The sequence below is a fragment of the Hordeum vulgare genome, chromosome 4H (assembly GCF_904849725.1).
Source record: "Hordeum vulgare subsp. vulgare chromosome 4H, MorexV3_pseudomolecules_assembly, whole genome shotgun sequence".
Taxonomy (NCBI): Eukaryota; Viridiplantae; Streptophyta; class Magnoliopsida; order Poales; family Poaceae; genus Hordeum; species Hordeum vulgare.
The window spans coordinates 248,412,430-248,423,985 of NC_058521.1; the positions used below are offsets into that span (position 1 = coordinate 248,412,430).

The following is an 11,556-nucleotide window of genomic DNA, read 5'->3' on the forward strand; positions in this document are numbered from 1 at the left end:
GCAGGAAGAACCAGTGGAGTCGACGAAGTAGGGGCGACTGGAGGAAACGGATGTGGCGGACAGCAGACCTCGCCAGAAAGAACACCCCATAGGCGGATGCCACGCATATGAATGCGCATGAAGCCAACGAACTCGGTGTAGTTAGAGCCATCAAAAATCACCGGGCAACGAGGAACAACAACATAACCCGATGCAGTAGACATTTGTTTTACTCAGCAGAGATCGAGACGGGACCAACAGCAACGAGGAACCAGCAGAATCCGACGAGATCCAGCGAAATCAGGCGTGATCTGGCGAGATTTGGGCAACTAGCTGTTGGATCGGGACCCTGGGGCGGCTAGACGCGGATCCAATCGGGATCAGGGCAGTTGGCGGTGGCTGGAGGTGAAGCGGATCAGGGCGGCTGGCAGCGGCTGGAGATGAATCGGAGGCAGCGGCGGCTGGAGGCGGCGGGGGATCCAGCGGGGCGGCCACGGGAGGATCCGGCTGCAGGGGCTGTGGCGGGTGTTCGATCCGGTGGAACAACAGCAGCAGGACGAGAACGAGAGCTGCAGCAAGATCGAGAGCAGCAGGAGGAGGAGATTGGGAGCAACAGCAAGATCCGATAGGAGCAGCGAGACGAACGACGATTGCGTGGAGGAGGATCGGAGCACGAGTTGTGCGTGCGAGAAAAACCCTAAGGCTCTAATATCATGTTAGGAATAAGCAACTTATATTCCCATGAGGCCATAGGCCGATATATATACATGTACAGGTGGTGGGCTATATGCAGAAAACCCCTTATATATTGGGATAAATACAATAGGGTACACGGCTGTATAATATTTACTCTAACAAAATCATCGTTGAAATTCGATTCAATATCTCAATAGCCTAACTGAATACTAATTGTTCAAGATTAGTTAATTCATCGAATATATTTGAGTATCTTCTCAAGATCACAATCAACTTACTAAATTCATCTAAAATCTCGTAATACATCATGAAATTTGGTTCAAAACCTCAATCGCCTAACTAAATTCATTTTTCTCAAATTACTAAAAAATTACTTATTCACCAATATAATAACCACCAAGCTCACATGCTAGACCAAAATTCACATAATCCTCCGAATATCTTTTACTAGCTCGTCAAGATCACAATCACCTAACTAAATTCAACCAAAATCTTAAAATCCATCATGAAATTTGATGTAAGATCACAATCACCTAACTAAATCCAAAATGTTCCAAACAAAATCAAAGATATATTTATCCATCAATATAATAATCACCATGGTCATATATCATATCTAAAATCTCCTAATCTACCTAACATTTTAGACTATCTTCTCAAGATTAAATCACGTAACTAAATCCCCTCGTCCATGTCCTGGTCTCTAATATCAAGGACGAAGCCGAACAATGGGCACGCGCTGGCGCACGTGGCCTCAGAGTCATCTTCCCTACCACCTGGGATGTACATTAAATTCATATTCATGGCCCTTCCTGAACTTGCTCTCCTAGGAGGATTGTAACCAAACTCTATCTGTTCAATGCAACGAAACGCAAAATCGTCCCAAGTCTTAAGAATTATGCGACTAGCATGGCTAAGCGTTACCATTAAACTTGCACATATGACCCAAATTTATCTATCACCACTACATGGTTAGAAAGGAGGGGTATTAAGAATGTCAAAGGAAGGTATCAATATCAAGCACATAAAGCATAGCTAAACCCTAGCTAATTTACTGAGCATAAGAATGTGAAAGGGGTGTCAATATCAAGCACATAGGGCATAGATAAACCCTAGCTAATTTACTTAACATAGAAATACTAGTAAATAATACTTTACGCATGAAAAATAATTCTAGGTGTAATGCAAATATGGGTTCAACATGATCAAAGTAGGTTGCTTGCCTTGCTCAACAAAGTCTTCAATGGTTCTGGTCATTCCTCGAGCGTCCTCGAATCTTTCAATGTTTCGAAAGATAATGATTTCTATTGATTGGAAAAATAAAATTAACACACAATCAATAAACAATGTGTGCAAAATGTTCGAAAATTTACGAAATTAGTATCATTGGAAAGAGGGAAATTTTAGATGAATTTTGGAAGTACCCTGGATTTTAGAAGAAGAGAAATAGTATTGTGGGCCAGAACGGGTCTGCCTGATTAAACAGTACTGCAGCAGAGAAGGGGGGTCGACGTCGAAGTCATTAAACAGTACTACACCAGAGAACGGGTCTGCCTGATTAAACAGTACTGCACCAGAGAAGGGGGGTCAAGGTCCGGCGGTGGATTGATCCTGGGACCCAGCAGGTGTCCTAACTTCAGTAGATTATGCTGTAGGCTGCCCATAGCCACCAGTAGCATAACAATCACAGTATGACTGCTACTGGCCATAGCCTGGCTGACTGTGCCTATCCATACGGAGCAGATGAAGGTGGCTTCTGAGCCTGCATAGGCTACCCATAAGCACCCTGGCCATACGTGCCCAGTGGTGGTGGCTGCATATCATAGTCAGGCTGTATCTGTGGAGCAACGTATCCATATTGAGGGGCAAAACCTTGCGCCGTTTAGCTTGATGCAGCAGCACTAGTATAGGTGGTTGATTAGGATAACCCAGTTGGCCTCCAGTGGCTGGCGTTGAAGTTTGCTGCCCTAAAGATGCTTGACCAGCTCCACCTGGACCACCGTAGCTTGGTGTAGTACCATACCCTTGTGAAGCATGAGTAGCAGGCTGGCTGTAATTGTACCTGCTAGCACCAGCAGGCACAACAGTTCCAGTGGCAAACTGTTGTGGTTGAGATTGCTGCTGTTGGTTACAGTAGTCATAGCCAGTGCCAAGGGGAGCTGCTGTGCCATAAGGTTGCTGGCCATACTATGGTGGTGCACCAGGATAAGCTCCGAGCTGCATGTAAACCTGTTGTTGTGTTGCTGGTGCATCAGGCGCAACCCAGTTTGCCCGAGGGCAGAGAGGATGGTAGCCCTGTTGGATTTCTGGCACGATTCAGCAAAAATATAGTTTCACATCATAATAGCTATAGAACACAACATACAATGCACCATGCAGAACAAGTGCAAACCAGACAAAACATATCCAAAGACAAAACAATGTAATATACAGTAATTTCAGAACCACCAAGAAAAATGGAGGGATCAACTCACGAAGCAAGATTCTCAAGTAACATTGGTGATGCCCATCTAGCGTCTACCATGTGCAAAACTATGGGACCTAACGAAGATCGGGCAGCTAGATAAACACACGTATATATTGAATAGCAACAAACGATTGCCTTGCAAGTTTGTAGATGTTGATAAATCAGCAATACCGGATGGTGACAGAGTGATCCATAATTTTGTGCAACAACCACTTATATTGCTATATGACATGACATACCCAACAACAGTTCTTTCGGCAAGTCTCTCCAAAAAATATATTATAGGTGAACAGAAGAACGTCAAATGAAATATTTAAGCAAAGTGTTAAGGAAGCTTTTGGTCATGGTAACCTGAAGAGTCAACAGAGGGAGAAAATATATACAAACAAACCAAAGATAATAGATTCATGCGAAATATCCTGCATAATCTTTCCAAACTATACATAGCACATACAAACTTTCTTGCCGAGTCAATAAACTGTAACATTCTTATTTGTTACATGTTGCTCCCACAGGGTGGTGTTAGCAACAGATAGAATGGTCTGAAAATTAAGCATCAAGAATTATTCCCTGAGTGAACAAAAATATCAATGGCCTAAATACCAGCTACTATAGTGCACGATCCCTGTAATTTAGAAGGTATAGAAAACTATTGAAATATATTTTGATTTTTTTCATATAGCACCTCGAAAGGGGCAAGGAAGATTTTCTAATTAATTAGAACATTCAGTCAAAAAATTAGATACAAAGGGCACAACATGAGTTGTTGGAGTGAAAGACAAAACAACGACACTATTAAACCCACAGATGCTAAATCTACACCGCTCAACATACCAAATCCAACATAACCCGCCCACTAAGAGACATAAGAAGGAGCCCGTCTCTTGAAAGAGAACATAATCACTTCACTTAGCACCTTATTGCTGTCAACGAGTTTGGGACGCCCCTACAAGCCTACACTGGGGACAAAGGACACACCTCAAGAACCATACACCGTCTTAGTAACAGTTACACGGATCAATGATTACCGCCATAGTGCGGGCAACTGTGGCGGCATCCGCCTAATAAACATGTTGAAATTGTTAGAAAGTATTAGTATTAGTCTAGGAGTCCTTATTAGTCTACTAGTATTAGTCTAGGAGTCCTTATTAGTCTATGTTTACTTTCCTTGCAACTCAAGTCATGTGTAATATATATATGCTCCTTGGGCTTTCAATATAGACAAGTTGCTTTCCTAACATGGTATTAGAGCCCTAGGTTCTTTTTTCGCACGCGCAACCCATGCTTTTTCCTCCTTCTCGAGCTCTCACTGCAGCTTCTCTCGCCGACGCTTCGTCCCGCATCGTGCAAGCTGCTCCCGCTGTTCCTGCTCTCCTTCTCCTCCTGCTGCTGCAGTGCTGCTTCTCCAGAACCACTGGAAATGATGCTACTCCTGCTGCTCCCTCCCCCGATCTTTTTCCAGATCGAACTCGATGTCGTGCCGGCTCCCGCTCGCGTCTGCGCCGCCGCCATCCCATCCCACCTTTCTGCTGCCGCTGCTCTCGCGGCTGGTGCACCAGCTCGATCTCGCGCTGGCTCCCGCTCGCGACCGTGCCGCCGCCGCTCCATCCCGCCTGTCTGCTGCCACTGCTCTCGCGGTTGGGGCACCAGCTAGCATCCGCGCCACCGTCGCCAGCTCGCATCCGCGCCGCGGTCGCCCGCTCACTTCCACCACCTGCCGCTAGAGCCCGTCCTGATCCCGATTGGATTGTGGTCGTGATCCTGATTCTGATTCCGATTGGATCGTGATCGTGATCCTGAATCCGATTGGATCGTGATCCTGATCCTGATTCCGATTGGATCGTGATCTCTTAGTCCTTTTCCAAAAAAATAACATATTGTCTCCTGCATTCGGCTACGTTGTTGTTCCTCGTTGTCCGGTGTTCTTTGATGGCACTAACTACACCGAGTTCATTGGCTTCATGCGCATTCACATGCATGGCATCCCTCTATTTCATTTTCTTTCTGGCGAGGTCTGCTATCCGCCATGTCCGGTTCCTCCCATGGCTCCTACTCCGCCGACCCCACCGACTCTTCCTGCGGATGCTCCTCAAGCCGCAAAGGATGCGGCTAAGCTTCCTGATGAGGCCGCTGTGAGTCCTTATGATGAGAAGGTCTTGGTTTATGAGGAGTCTCTTCAGGTGTACCATGGTGCTTTGTCCACTTACACCCAGTGGCTTGATGATCATGCTCGTGCTACAGCTGTTCTCACTACTAGTGTTCTGCCTCAGTTTGCCTCTGAGTTCTTGGGCCTTCCTACTACCTTTGAGATGTGGACTCGCCTTCGTCAGCGCTTTGCACCCTCTGGTGATGCCCTATGCTTCTCCATGGCTCGCCAGGAGCATGCTCTTCAGCAGGGTGACTCTACTGTTGATGTCTTCTATGCACAGAGTTCTGGTATCTGGCGCCAGCTCGATTCTCTCCGCACTGCTGGTTGTCGTTCTTGCCCCTGTTGCCAGGCTGTCCAGGCCAATTTGGAGTCTCATCGCGTCTACGAGTTCCTGTCTCGGCTCCGTAAGGAGTTTGAGCCCCGGCGTGCTCAGTTGTTTGCTTGTGGTCGTATTTCTCTCGTGGAGGCGCTTTCTGAGATTCGTGCTGAGGAGACTCGCTTACGTGGTGCTGGTTCAATGGAGATTCCTTCGGTGCTTGCTGCTCGGGCTACTTCTACGCCACCTGCTGCACTGACCCCTTCTCATTTGAGTGCTCCGTCGCTCTTGACCACTCCTTTTGGAGGCTCAGGTCGCCCCCGTACACATTGTGGCTATTGCAATAATGATGGTCATATTGAGTCCCACTGCTACACGAAGAAGAAACACTTGTGCCAGGTGCAATCATCATCTACAGAGACTTCATCATCTACCTCGACAGCTTCAGCCATCGCTTTGACTGAGCAGGATATTCTGAGGCTTAAGCATGTGCTCGCTGCTTCAGGTTCTTCCTCGACGGGTACTGCTGGTATTGTGACTCAGCCTTCCCGCACTGAGCAACCACCTTCTACACAGTTAGGACCGTCTCAAGCACACTTTGGTTGGCATTGGCCTTCGCCGCCATGATACTATTTTTTCTCTTCCGCTGCCATCATCCCTAAACTAGGTGTCATTGTTTCTAGTTTTCTTTGTTTTCCACTGCGTCTACCAAATCCGTTCATATTTTGTGTTTTCTCATGCCATGCGAGTCCACCATACCTTATTCCGTCAGCCTTTCTCGGGTCTTGATCCTTTCTATGCAACTTTTGTGGCCTACTTGCCCTTGTTGTTTTCTATAGGATTGTCTAGACTTCTTTTGCATTGTCGATCTACGTCCATCGTGCCTTATCCGCCGAGCTTCTTTCGCCGACGGTTGTTGTGGCTATGATTTTCCGGGCAATGCTTTATTCTCTTGATGTGCCATCTTCTTTTGACAACCCATCTTCTCTTGATACTTATATTGTATCTTCAGGTGATGCAGTGTCTACCTTTGATGTGCCATCTCTTCGTTCTCTCCTTCGACAACTCGACAAGTTTTGAAGACTCTTCATGCTACGACGACACTCTCAAGACGCGGATTTGGATTATCATTGTTTTTTAGTATTACACTTCTTCAAATGCAATGCTATTGCATACGCTTTGCATTTGAGGGGGGTGTTAGAAAGTATTAGTATTAGTCTAGTAGTCCTTATTAGTCTACTAGTATTAGTCTAGGAGTCCTTATTAGTCTATGTTTACTTTCCTTGCACCTCAAGTCATGTGTAATATATATATGCCCCTTGGGCCTTCAATATAGACAAGTTGCTTTCCTAACAGAAATCACAACTCAAGATTTAGCATCCATAGCACATGGGCCTCACCACAGCTAAACCACATTCATAGTAAAGTAATTTTTGCAATGAAAATCGCGAGGAAATAACATGATATTCCAGATTCACAGGTTTCATCTAAATGCATACTGCATCAAACACAGATATATATGCAAAAATCCCATCCGTTCCTCCTCATCAATCATATATAGTGCAGAGTGTAGATAATCTACACTCTGCATGGTCTCAGGCTATGTCACTATTAACATTTTCAGTTCAAAGGTGATGCTGTCGCGTGCCAACTCTGATTGACAAATTCAAGCACAGTTTACCAAGATATGACAAGGAATTATTCAGCATATGAAAAACTATGAAAGTTTCAGTGAGCAAGTAGAGAAGCTTTCTGAAGGCCCACTTCTTTATTCAGAACAGATCCCTATTTGAACTCAGCATTTGTCAATCTTAGAAGCCAAAAGTTTTGAAACTAAAAACCAATGTCCTGATGCTCGACTGGCTATACTACTCCACACACTATAAAGGGTCAATAAATTTGAATAAAATTGTAAAGCAAACTACGCTCAGTCTAAATATATATTGCTTTCTCCTATCTCTACAACCATAATGTCACCTCGGTTTTTTGTGATCGGAAAATTAGGAAGAACATTAAAGGCAAGTGCTAAGGACATGTGTCGACTATAGTAACCATTTATTCAAGTTGACCTCCAATATCAAAATGTGATAGATATAATATGAGTTTGCTTCACGAAAAAGATATTTGCTTGTACTCTGGTGATAGATATAATCGTTCATAAGATAACCAATGTTTATTTCGATAAACCGATGCATATCTTATCCAGTTTCAATTACAGTCCAGCTAAATGAATTGAACCGAATTAAAATTGTACACAAGAGTAGAAAGGTAGTAGGATACAACAAAAATTATTTACAACTCAAACCATAGCAATCCTAACTCTTCTCTTTGAACATCAGAGCAAGAATTTGAAAAAATGACCATTTGGCGGTGACTCGGATGAGCCTTTATGCCATTGCATTAGTTAAAGCATGTGTGCAAAATAGTAGCCATGGAATGATATTGGTAGGAACAAAAATTTAGGCCAAGTTTTTAAGATAATCATGCATAGGAGGATGGGACTATTTCAATTTTGTTCTGCTAGGGGGGCTCCAAGTTCTCTGTCTCACCGGCCTACTAATATTACTCATGTTAGCACGAAAAATTCAGTCCCGCAAAGCTGCAAACAATGTAACAAAAGCACAACTGCATCAAAGTACTCCCTCGTGTCAAAAATCATCTTATAAAAAGTTACAGAGGTAGTAGATCGGAAGATGAAAAAACAGATCAGCATTATAAGAAACATAGATAGATGAGTGGGTGAATAAAATAACTGTTTCTCCTAAATCTAACATATCAGAGTATGCGCATGTAGGTACTAAAGTTACTATACAAGTGCAATGTAGTTTCTTCAAGATTCAATAAGCTAACAACCATGCTTAACACATTGTCTACACAAATGCTACGAGGATTTAGATTTTAATACTAAAAGAGAAGTTCCAAGGAGCTACACAATTTCCTTGATTTACATTCAGTTTAGATATTTGGATTTGTTTGAAGGAGTGTCTTTATGAAATGGATATGTTTAGTAAAAACAAACGTAAAGAAAGTTGGCATTGTTTTATCCTTACCAATTAATGTGCATTAACAAAAAAGTGAAACTTCTTAGTAGCAGGTTGCACAAGTGAAAGCAGGCTTCCTTGCACTAGATATAAAGAATGGATTAAAAATATTCTGCGGACTGATTTATTTTGTCATCCACAAGGAAGTTGCTCTGCTCATGGAAAAAAACAAAGAGAAATGAATAGCCATGAAAATTAATCAATTAAACTACAAAGAAAGTTAGAAAAGTGGGAATAATGTTACCAAGTAGGGAATGCAAATATTCAGCTACATCAGAGAGGACGCACATGTGTTGTGACAGGCAAGAGATAGGAAAAGACTTCATCCCAAATTTTAGTGACATTAACCAGCAGTAATTCATTGTATGATAATGATGTTGCGCTGAGGGCCAGGCCATCCTCATCTTCCGTCTCCTAGTCCGTCAAGCCATCAGCAGTAATCCGTAGTCGTTGTACCAGGGGCAGAGAGGTGGTAGCAAACCTGTGCAACAACATCGCCTGGGTCAGCACCAATGATGAGTTGATGATAGAGGAGGCAGACTCAAAGTTCGTATGCAGTTCTAATTCTTTAGGAAAAAAAATCAAGGATGATGAGTTCCAACTTCCAAGGCAGCTGACTAGTACACTTCGAGTTCATACAAAAGACAATCCAAGTTTAAAGCTGATGCATTCATCAAAAGCAACATGCAACAAAAACTAATTGATCACATTAAGCAAGAAATTAGGGGCACATGCAAAATTAACTTCCAAAAAGCATATTGACAAGTAGAGGCACTCCATTGGACGTTGTGCATCATCACACATGACGGGTGATCAAGCTAGCCAGAACCAAAATCACATGCTTAACCATGCGTCTAACATTGCTGAAGAAACTCAGAAAGCCAAAATTGCCTACCGGCAGTGAGGTAGGAGGAGACATGTGCGAGAGCAGCGTCGATGTTGCGCTCATGATGATACAGGGGAAGTGGACCAGTTTGAGGTCCTCTCGTAGACCTTCCTCGAACTCCGGGTGTGGGTCGTCGTCAGAGTAGAAATCCATCAAGCTGCCACGATAGCAGTAGAGGTGCGGGCGGCAGACGCGAACGCGAGCAGGGCGTACAGGGGTGCCACGACATACAGAAAAGTGATGGTGAATTGGTGATGGCGACGAGCCTCCGATGATGGCGCGACGGAAACCGAGACGTGGGCATCGTGATTGCGGCAGAGAAGCGCAGATTGGCATGCAGAGGAGAGTGGCGCTGGGGTGGCATCGCCCGCAACGAGATCTGCGGCCACCGCGACCGCGAGGCGGACCATGAGGCGGATGAGGGCAGATCGAGGTGGTGCGCTGAAGAGTACGGGGTCAAGGGCTCAAGGCAACGGCGAGGAAATGGAAGTCAGGGGCTTGGGAGATATGGGTGACGTGGACGTGTGAGGCGGTTCTCCTTTTTGATTTATTGTTTCCCAAGTCCTTAAGGAGTGTGCATGCTCCGAGCGGCCGCACGAGAGCCGTAGGATCTGTACGAGACAAACAGGCGCGACGTGATACAACAGTTACCCGAACGGCAGGGTTTGTCGTTTTCCTTGGGATTTTTTCCTTCCGAAACTCCATTTTCCCCACCCATTTGTTCGTCCTCCTCCTCCAGCCATTTTTCTCTTTCTGCCACAGTGGTAAGATATTCGTCGCCTATCGGTGTTGATGCGGCAGTGGTGAGGTATGGAGGAGTCGAGGTGGATCCACAGCGGGTTGCTGGCCACTCGATATCGATAGTTGAAGTGGAGGAGGTCGCCGCGCTACCGCGCATGGGAGGAGGCGCATCCGCATGGTGACGGAGCTCGCCGCCAGCAGCTTGAGCGCCCGCGGTTGGGGAGGAGGCAAGTCCGCACGGTGACAGAGCTAAGCCGCTTATAATCAACAGTCGCAAGGTAAGTCCCAACAAAAACCAGGGGCTAGGCAGTTATGTGGATTCATGTGGAGATTGAGAGGCAATTTTTCATATCCATCACGACATATTTTGTTTGCATTGCTGGAAAATTTGAGGGGCATTCACGTAGCTAGTCAATTACGTGGGTCCACAAGAAGGATTGAGAGGCGAGTTACCAATCCGTCACAGGGGATTTTGTGGTGGGTTGGGAAATTTTGTGGGGAATTCAGACAGGGTGTAACCATGTGGATTCATGGGAGGATTAAGAGATAGACATTTTTGCATGCAACGAATAAACATTTTTGTTTATCATGCAAGAACCATTTTATTGATTTTGTCTGGCAATTTTACATGCATCAAATAAGGCAATTATATATACTAAATAGATGATATTTTCCTGTCAAGATGACACTTTTGGGTAAGAACAAGGTTGTCTGGAACTAAACTGAACAAGGCGATATAGTTGGCTCTTATCCCCTACAGTTCGACGCTCATGAAATCTGCCTCTAGGCAGCAGCAGCATCAGTTAGTCTGGATTAGTATCGTTAGACTGGATTAGTGTTACAGATTTAAGTACCATGGCATGGTACTAGTAGACATATCTGAGGGATAATAAATTTGTAAGTGCATGATATTGGTTGATCATGCAATGTAAACTTCACCGATTATATACTAATAGTACACACGTGAGATGACTTTGTAAATGACATATTAGCTAATCAGTCCAGGGGTAATAGAGCAGGAGCATTTTCAGTCATCATACGGGGAAAACTTTTATTTGAAATTAGCTTGCAATCTTACATGCATCAGTCAGGCAATTATGCGCTAGACAGAGAAGACATTTTCTACTTTTTTTTCTTATTTTCAAAACTAGAAATAAATCCTTTCTACACCAGCTAGTTAGATGATTTTTCTGAACGATTGCATGCCTGTTTTCCTTTCTTTGCAGAGATATGACTGACACCATTCGGGTGATTGGGGGGAGATGCACTCGCCTGAGGCAT

General features: G+C 44.4%; 1 pseudogene; it reads right to left on the reverse strand.

Annotated features, from left to right (window-relative positions):
* Nucleotides 1-1,350: 1,350 nt before the first annotated feature.
* LOC123450427 lies at nt 1,351-4,824 on the reverse strand (annotated as a pseudogene).
* Between the last annotated feature and the right edge of the window lie 6,732 nt (nt 4,825-11,556).